We start from the raw sequence: 10,035 nt of genomic DNA, 5'->3' as shown, positions 1-10,035 counted from the left end.
TTTTTGATACTAAATTAACTTCTGAAGTATAATTTTTTATTGTTTATATATTTTTCAATATATTTATTTTGTTTGTACAAAATAAAAAAATAATTTTTAACGATACAATAGTCTTTGTTAGGCTTAACATCAATGAAAATTCAACGCGAAGCGACACGCAACGGAGAAAAATTTTGACATCAGATACATTAAACTATTTTTTCGTACGTAAATCAGTTATCCAAAATATCAGTTATCCGGACAACCCCAGTCCCCAATTGATTCGGAAAATCGACGCTCTACTGTATGTAGCGTTTCCTATAGATCAAAATCCATGTAATATCAAAAAAAAGTATTGTGACAAGGACTCAATCATCAACCAATAACATGTGCACATAATCGACAAACAAAAATCAGTAATTTGTTCTAGAACACTAAGTAAAAATGGTTATCGTCTGAAATATATTTTTAGAGCAATTTTGTCTTTAATTTGTGAAAAAGTAATTATTCATCTCACAGAAATTCAAAAAAATCAGTAAGATTTTCCCTATGTGCACCATCATGGCTGCACTTCTGTAATCTTGACATCAAGTGTCTTTTGAATTTCAATGTAGGCAGCACAGTTGGTAAATTTTAAGAATTCTATCAGTCGCAACTGTTCGTGCTCCCGACAGACTCCTCCCAAAGGGGAGCCGCTGGCAGGCCGCAGATTGTTTAACGTCACTAGTTATTGATTCATGGTAGTTCTTGAACACATAAATCAATAACTAGTATGTATCAATAACTAGTGACGTTAAACAATCCACAGCCTGCCAGCAGCTTTCCTCCAGGAGGAATCTGTTGGGAGCATAAACATTCATGACTGGAAGTGCTGCCATGACAGTGCACATAGAATAAAGATTTTTGGGCAAGATTTTACCTAACAGCATGATAACATAGTGGGATAATTACACGATGTGGGAACTACAACTCGATTTACACAATATATCTAATTCATGACTTAAAACTAACAGATTTACAAGACTATATACACATTGCCCTTTCCTAATTTATAGTTAATGTACGTACATGGTAGCCCTTAACGATCCACAATAATATATTAGTTGTGAATGTGACTGGACACATGCATTCAAAACACCAATATCATGAAACTAATAGTTCTATTGGCAACCTCGATGTAATTAATGCATAAGACATATATCCCTTGTTGCCATTCTTTAATGGAAATGGATTGTACTGCTCAAATTAAAGGTAGTCCTTTTGTCTAGATCAGTGTTTCTCAACCTCTAACGAATCGTTGCCCCCTTCAATAAAACCATTACATAGTATCGCCTCCTTCACTACAAAATTCCGACGCTGAGGGACAAGACTAATGCTAAATTCGTACTGCATTGAATAGACTAGTGACTAGTATAATTTATTTGTTTAATTATTGTACAATATAACGAATAAAATATCTAATTATTCTTAATATAATGTTTTACTATACTGCCCAGAAAATTGTTTTTCATCTCCCAAAATATTGTTACTAATTGCCTCCTCAACATTGAAAAATGCTTACATGGGGGCAATATCGCTCCTGTTGAGAAACACTGGTCGAGATGATCATCTCCCGGTTCAGCTCAGAGGTTCTTGATGACTTCTCACCTGGCTAGCATCCCCAAAGAATCCAAAAAGTAAGAGAGCACAAATTGTGAATGTTTGCTAATTTATACTTCCCACTCTCTGGAAGTCAGTTTCTCTCACATATCACATCCCTGGACTAATCAGAAGGCTTCTCACATGGCACCTGAGAAGAAGTGACATCAGGACAAAAAAAGGGAAAGTGCAAGTACAGGTATACCTCGCCTTACATTGGTAACTGGTTCCAGGAGAGGCGACATAAGTCGAATTTACTTGTCTCCAAATTTACTTGTCACTAGGCTAAACCATAAATTACCATTCCCGGTTCTGTATTTTATTTACTAATGCATCTTTAATAATATATGGTTAATAAGGATCTATTTTAAGCTTACAAACAAATAAATTTTAGTTTTTAATATAGTATCGAAAAAAGTAATCTAAATTTACAAATGCATGTACTGTAAATACAGTACATGTAAATGTATATATTTTAATATGATTTTATGTGCTTTAAACGCTTTTTTAGTGATATTATGACTTCAATATTTGTGGCGGACAGACGTAAAGTCGAATAAAATGACAAACTTGATTTTTATTTTTCCATATACTTTTTTGACAAACAACGTACAATCGGGAACAACGTAAGTCGAGGTATACCTGTATACAGTATTTTCATACTGTTGAAAGGCAATTTGCATCGTTATAATTAATACATTGGTGGTGTTTAGCATGTTTATAAATGATTTTTTTTCCACAATTTTGTCCTCCTTTGGGTTTCTGGGTGTTGAAAAGAGCCTCACTTTTCCAAAATGCAAGACATTCTCTAGGATTGTGAATTTTGCTTTCCTAACAATGTACTCATACTTGATTTCTAATGGGAAGATAAGGTTCACAGTGCACAATATATCCGTAATGTGATTACCATTGCCTAGTATGATTGGTATTATATATATAATTTATATATATTAATATATATTTATAATATATAATATATATAATTATATATATTATATTTATATATTAAAAAAAACACAGTTTATTCATATCTTTGAGTCAAATATCTTTTTAAAAAATCAGTTAAATAATGAGAATAGTAAATAAATAATGAATAACAATTTGTCTATATTTTAAAACATTAAATTCTATAAAAATATTCAGATATTTAAATTACATTATTATAAAATAAGTTTAATTTGAAATTTTTGGTATATGAGATAGATGTTAGAATTCTCTGATCCATAAAAACTTACGTATGAATAGATAATAAACAGACTTTTTCTCATGTTTCCAGTAATTTCACTATATATATACAGCAAACATTCAGGGGACAGCATCAGACTTTCTATCGAAGATTTTATAGCCAAACTTCTAAATTTGGAACACTTTTTTGAACGAAAAATGTTCTGGAACAAGTTCTATTTAAATTCACTAAACCATCCCTTTTCATCAAAAAAGATTTTTTTTATACTCTAATTATCCTTATTATTTAAAGTTGAAGGTTTCTTCTTATAAATAACCAATTTTAATTAATGAGGTTAGAACCCAAATTCTAGATAAGTTATACTGTACTAAATAATGTTTAATGCAAACCTACATTTATATATTTGAAACCAAGAAATATGAATCAAATGTACTGATTCATCACACTTAAGACATTTAATCCTATTTTTAATTTAATTCAAAGTCTTAAGTTTGCATGTAGAAATATACTAAGAAATTCATGCTTCAGTATGAGATAACAGGCAATAGTTTAATATATAGAGTGACACAGACCACCCATATACCCTTTTAAAATAGCAACAAGCTTCATCTAAATCATACTCTATTATATAGTGATTTTATGAACTTCTTACAATGCCTGGAATGGGACATCCATGTCAAAAGTTAAAATTTTTTAAATAAATACCGTATTTTTTTAATTTAGACTTGGATTAAACTTGAAAAAATAAGGTAATTTTGTTAATCAGATAAATTTAGCAATATTAGCTGGTTTAATCACTTATTTATCTAAATGAATATAAATAAAACATCTGGAAATTAAAATTGCTTGAGTAATTCTTGAACTCCAGTAAATAGTTGGATTACAAGGACAATTTGTTTTTTAGTCCAAAAACCCCTTTTAGGTGGTTAGATAAATAAGATAATTTTGTCTCAAGCATTTTTTCTGAAAAACATCTCTACTGACTATAAAATGATCCCAAACATGTGATAAACTCATATTGGAAAAACCTTATTACAACCCATTTTGTTGTAATATTTTTCATCTGACTGACTATTCAGTGTAAACAAATGTAAACATTAGTGTTTAATTTTCATGTACAGTACAGTACCAGTTTTATATTTCTTAACAGTTCTAACATATGCAATACATTTCAACTTGTAATATTGTACAAAGTACACAATAAATGCATTTTTTCAAAACTGACTGATGTGGGTCAATTTATGAGTCACATTTATAAACCTAATGAGTCATTATGACTCAAATTTTTAGGCTAGTTTATGCTCTGTATTTAGTATTCAGTAAATGGCATTATATATGCCTTTTGTTGGTTAATATCAATCAATCTTTATTATTTGATATAATGGATGTTATTACAAAGGGGGTTCACTGTTACTTTAAATTTGATATATGAACAAAAAATTTATATAATGTTAACATGACAAAACTGTCATCAAATAAAATTTGATAACAAAAATCAGATGTTAGTGTAGCAGCTCAGATATCCAAAAATATATTACAAGAATCAAGGTGGCGTTTTCTCATATTCATCACTGTCATTCCACAAAAAGAACACTCAATGTCACATGAGACTAATTATTTTACTGTTTAAGTTTATCAATAATTTATTTAATCTGAATTATGCAGCAAATGACTATTTTGTAACTCAAATTAGATAATAAATATAGTACTGGAGTCCATATTCCATTAAGAAAAGTTCCAGAGTCTCAACCCTTTCACTCAAATAATGAACATCTTTTGACCAACATAAATCTCTTAGTCATTAATCACAGTCCAGTAGGAACAAACTTTCACTTAAATACATATAACTAGAGGACAATCCAATATTATTTAATAATTCTTTAACTATAACAGGCCATGGCTCCAAAAAAGAATTATCATTTATCTGTGAAAGTCATATATATTAATTTTTGATAACCGTCTTCCAGTAGGTCAATAAGTTTCCTCCAAAACCAAAACAAATTTACCAATAAATTAATAGCGAGGGAAGGTCTTACCAATTCCACTCTCAGTGCAGGTCCTGGAACAGATCTATTAATATGGAACACCTGCTTAAAGTAAAACAACTGCATTGCCTCAAATCTGTCCACTAAGAGACCATCCCAAAGCGGAAAGGTCCAATCAAGGAGTCAAATAATCTAAAATAATTATTTAATGAAGATGTTTTAATTTTAATAAATAACTTGATGAGATTGGAGATTTTAGCTCTTGCATCAAGTAAACTTTTATTTAAATGACAGGAAAATGCACCCTGTGAAGAAAAATAAATACCTAGATATTTAAAATTTAGCACAATTTCAAATTGTCTGTTTAAGTTTACCACTCTTTGAAAAATCATAAGCTTTGTCTTTTCTAAATTAATTGTCAATCAATTATCTTCACAATAGAGAGGTTGCGGCTGACATTTTTGTGTTGAAAATGTTGGCTGCAACCTCTCTAATATCTCCAAGTAAGGCCAGGAACACACATGCGTAAAATTGTGTGGCAGAAAACTGAATCAGAAATCAGCTTTCAGTTCAGTTTCTGTTTTACGCTTTTATGCCAGAACACACATACGTAAAAATTCTGGCCGAATAGAAAACACCACTGCCACCAACAGTACTAATTTTATTAATTTTTTCCTCTCATATAGGCTATCTATTCCTTTGTACCTTCCATTTTTTCTACACTTCCTCTGCTATAATATAGAAAATTTAAATTAATAGACTCGTATTCCAAATTCAAATAAAGAACGTGTGATATAAATACTAGGCCTATATATCGATTCTACTAGACTTACCTGTTATTTGAAATTTAACACCTGTAGCCATCCATAAACGTTGTTTAAATACAGTGTCTTTATACATGACACTGATTTGGTCGAACGGATTCAATAAACTCCTCTATTTCATTTATTTTTCGTTTTTTCGAGACCATCACAATTGTAGGGTTAACCCTCATTGCCGCCATTGTTAGAATAAAAACCACGTGTCTACTTCGACGTCACAGGAAAGACTTCTCTTTATTGGAGGAATTTTGGCGTAAAAATGTTTCGGCGTAAAAAGTAGAGACATGCTCTACTCTATTTTCAGTTTTGTTTCAGCCAAAATTTCAGAAAAATTTTTACGTTTTCTGTTTTATGCTAGATTTTACGCCGAATTTTACGCATGTGTGTTCCTGGCCTAAGATTGAGTCTTCCCCTAAGTACAGAAGTTGAATTAGCCAAGAGAAGGACATCATCAGCATAAAGACAGTTAATTTCAACACAAGAAGACAATGCTATCATAGAGCTTTGACTTCTCAGAAGGTCAGGAAAATCATTCAAAAACAAAATAAAAAGATAGGACTCAATGGTTCTCCTTGAGGTAACACACTATTGGACTCAACATAATCAATACAAAATGAAAAAATCTCTATAAGATATCTTGTATTAGAGAAAAGACTCTTAAGTAAATTAACAAAAAAAAAATGCAAAAAAACCTATATTCCTAAGCTTATACCATAACAAATCATGATTGACTGTATCAAAAGCCTTCTTGAGATCAATAAAAGCAGACACAACAATTAACACCTAAATGCTAATTCCAGCATTGAATGAACAAAAATTGTAATGTTCAAACGTTTTTGGCTGTCTTTTAGAAGCCCTCCTCAGAAATGTATGAAACACACAAAAAAAAAAAACAGTTCTATCATTTAAAAAGTACTAACCGTAGAATACAGCTGTGTTCCAAATTTTTAAATATTTAAACATTAGTCCTGATCTATACAACAAATCATCAAAAACTCTAATGCATGAGTAGGATGGCTACTCCTGAATTTTCTTTAAATTTTTACAAATAAGTCTTTTGTTAGCTTGAGTATAGAGCTCAAACAATACAAGCAGAGTTACTGATATTGGATAACTGTTAATAAAAGGAATAGACTCCCCATTCTGTCTTTTAAACAACTCAATAAAGCAGTCAGCATTATTAATTCTTTAATCACTACTACTCAAACCAGAAATGATAATGTTATTTTCCTTCAAATTGTTGTATACAGAGTCTGAAGAGAAAAATTATCCATACATACAGTTCTAAAAGTTGAAAGTTCATTAACTTCTCCTTCCAGGAATGTTAGTCATTCTTCATACTCCTTACACAAATTAGACAACTGGTCGAACATTGACAATTCTTCCAGTTTCGATAAAATAGTATCAAAACATTCCTCAGAATCTTCTGAGGTATTTGAGGAGAAATATCCTGCGATGCAAAATAATCGTCCAGTCAAGACAATTTCAATGTTGGTTCGTTTGGCAATTGACGACATTTCTCAGTAGAAATCTAAGCTTTATTATGGGGATAAGACATTAGGCCTGGATTAAATTCAACCCCTCCAATAATAAGTAAAAAGAACAAAATTAAAAAATAAAGTATTACAGTAGAAAACAACATCCTCAGTAAACTCAATTAATGGCAAACAGCTGAATTGTAGACCATAACAGTAAGACGTAAAAAAACACATCAACAGCCAGCACTGTCAAAAGCACCCCCATTAGTTAATATTAAATTAAAAATATATTTTGTCTTGTGACTTTATTAAAAATAACTGGCCCTGAGTATAGTAGTAGTAGTCAACAACTGAAGAGAATTTAGACCCAAAATATATTCTAGACAACAATTCAAAGTGATTAATTTTGTGATTCTCTTTTAAACACTCATCCTGCATGTTAAGTCCTACACTTGAGTTTTGAGACTTAAGAAGTACAATTGAATAGGACAAGCAGCTTTGAGCACAACAAAGTTCAACTGCATTAACAAAAAACTATTTTTAAAAAAATTAGATAATAGAAATAAATGTCACTTACAAAGAAATAATAAGCCTTCAAAAAAATTAATTATAATATTAATTTCTTTTTTATAAAAATCATGCGACTTATATCATTACCATGAATATGCCTGGAACTGCTCAGGCTTTTGAACAGGGGATTGGTGAGATGGAGTTGGGAGAAGGTGATAAAAACAATGGTCTTAGTAAATAAAAATGTACATCTATGGACCTCAGTATTTACAATACTAAAACTGGAAAACAAAATTTGCTCAGGCTAAACTTAACAGTGGCACAAGACCCCAACATATTTGTCCAAAAAAGACAACATTGTACATTTGCCTCTTCATCACATTTGAACAATTACATCCTTCTCAAACCACTCTTCAGGGCATCATCTATGGCAGTGGTTCCCAACCTTTTTTCATTAGTGTACCCCGTGACATGCCATATCTCTAGATTGTACCCCTCATTTAAGAAATTTAGTGAGTAACTGTATTGTTAATTTTACATATTGTAACTTTAAATTAAATAAAAAAAAAACTAAAAGAAAAAATGTATAATAAAGTTGTGATTGTTGCAAGGAACATTATTTATCTAATAATTTTTTAATACTATTAGTTTGTGATACATAATATATTATTTTTTCTGCCATAATAACTAACTTTTTTCTGTACCCCTAAACAACCTATCGCGTACCCCTAGGGGTACGCGTACCACAGGTTGGGAATCGCTGATCTATGGGATAAAAGCTTTAATTTGATAGCCGAACCATATTTTTAGCCCCAGCCATTTACTCAAACTAAGTCAAAAAAACCGAAACCCTATTTCAATTTATAGATTATAGTATTTCAGCACAGTCATAATAAACACACAAATTTTCAATATTTGTTTAAACAAATGCATTTTAAAACAAACTTTCCTCATAGCAAAACTTTAAGAATGTTTTAAAAATTCTACACAGGCACCACAGCATCACTTTTATTATTATATTAAAAATTTTGTACAGAATTAGCTTTACTCAATGTTATAAATACAAAATATATACAAAATATTTATTTATAACATTAAATGAGAATAGATAATAAATTAAGACAAAATTTATCCATATAAAACATAGAAATTCACATTCAATTTTTTGAAGCTTGTTGAAATAAGACTGACCTTTGAAATAAGATAACAATCAATCATATAAACTTCTTATTACAGTTGTTAAGGTCAAGCAAGATAGGCTACAGTATCATATAAGATTGATTAAAATAATCAAAGCATACAAACCAAGCGGATTTCTGACGATATAATTTTATCATTCAATTAATTAGAAAGTTTTTAATTATACGTAACAATACAACTTTCAAAATAAAGTTTTTGAGGCCGAAAAAGTTTATAATCGCGCTATCATTTACAAACGTTAATTCATAAATTATTACATTGATAATTCGTTAAATATAAGATATACTCACGTTAACTTTCTACCCATTAATTCCATTTTAATAAGAGAACACGTTGGTTAGTTTGTTAATAGAAACCACATCGTACCGAACCCGTGACACGAAATGAAAACAAAAGTATAGAGCATGCGTCATCATCAAATTATTTAAATTTATTTTCATTTTTTAATTTCTTACGCGTAAAATATAACGGAACTATACATTTAAAAAAAAAAGTAATAATAATGATAAATTTATTTTGTAATACGTTAAATTTTATAACTGTATTTTATAACTTTATTATAAATAAATGATGTCGATTAATTAATATAATGTATTTTATTGCATCATTAATTATATATTTTTTTAAAATATTTACAAATCTTATAAAATATTTTGAGTAAAAATTATAATTAATTATATATATTATTTTTTTTTATAATTATAAGTTGTATGTCGTCTAACAAAACCGATTCCCAATTTAAATTCAATCGGCATTTGTCACGTGTTATTCAATGCATAAAAATTAATTTAATAAAATTTTTTAGTTATATTTTATTTATCCATTTATTTAATTTTTCATCTGACTAGAATTTTTTTATGTATTATTATTATCTGTCATTTGATCTTTTTACCAAATACAAAAGTTGTAATTTAATAGCTAATTTGTTATTTATATAAAATATTGACGTAATATTTTAAAATAGAATGCAGTATAATTATAGGAAATAATTAAAATTACTAATACATTTAACAGGAAAACCGCGCAGTAAGACTCTTCTTATTGCAACTCTAATATAAAATTTAAACAGTTATGAAAGAAATAAAATACAAGGAAAAATTTAAATAAATTAGAAGTACAGTGGGTGATCGGTTAACGAACATAATCCGTTCCAAGACTTTTTATATAAAATATTGACGTAATATTTTAAAATAGAATGCAGTATAATTATAGGAAATAATTAAAATTACTAATACATT

The 10,035-nt window shown here is 29.4% G+C and overlaps 2 long non-coding RNA genes across 2 annotated transcripts in view; both read right to left on the bottom strand.

Annotated features, from left to right (window-relative positions):
- Nucleotides 1-9,237, bottom strand: part of LOC111614609 — a 17,682-nt gene extending 8,445 nt beyond the window's left edge. The window contains exon 1 of the long non-coding RNA XR_002754964.1: nucleotides 9,088-9,237. This is a non-coding gene — a long non-coding RNA (uncharacterized LOC111614609). The remainder of the gene's footprint in view (nucleotides 1-9,087) is intronic.
- LOC111614611 lies at nucleotides 5,369-8,075 on the bottom strand. Its single transcript, XR_002754965.1, has 2 exons — nucleotides 5,622-8,075; nucleotides 5,369-5,519 (listed from the first exon to the last, which is right to left on the bottom strand). It is a non-coding gene; the product is annotated as an uncharacterized LOC111614611 (long non-coding RNA).
- Nucleotides 9,238-10,035: the final 798 nt, after the last annotated feature.

Source organism: Centruroides sculpturatus, unplaced genomic scaffold, assembly GCF_000671375.1.
Source record: "Centruroides sculpturatus isolate CEXI.00-Female unplaced genomic scaffold, Cexi_2.0 scaffold2023, whole genome shotgun sequence".
Lineage (NCBI taxonomy): Eukaryota > Metazoa > Arthropoda > Arachnida > Scorpiones > Buthidae > Centruroides > Centruroides sculpturatus.
The sequence above is the reverse complement of the archived record's forward strand: the minus strand, read 5'-3'. Positions and strand labels throughout refer to the sequence as shown.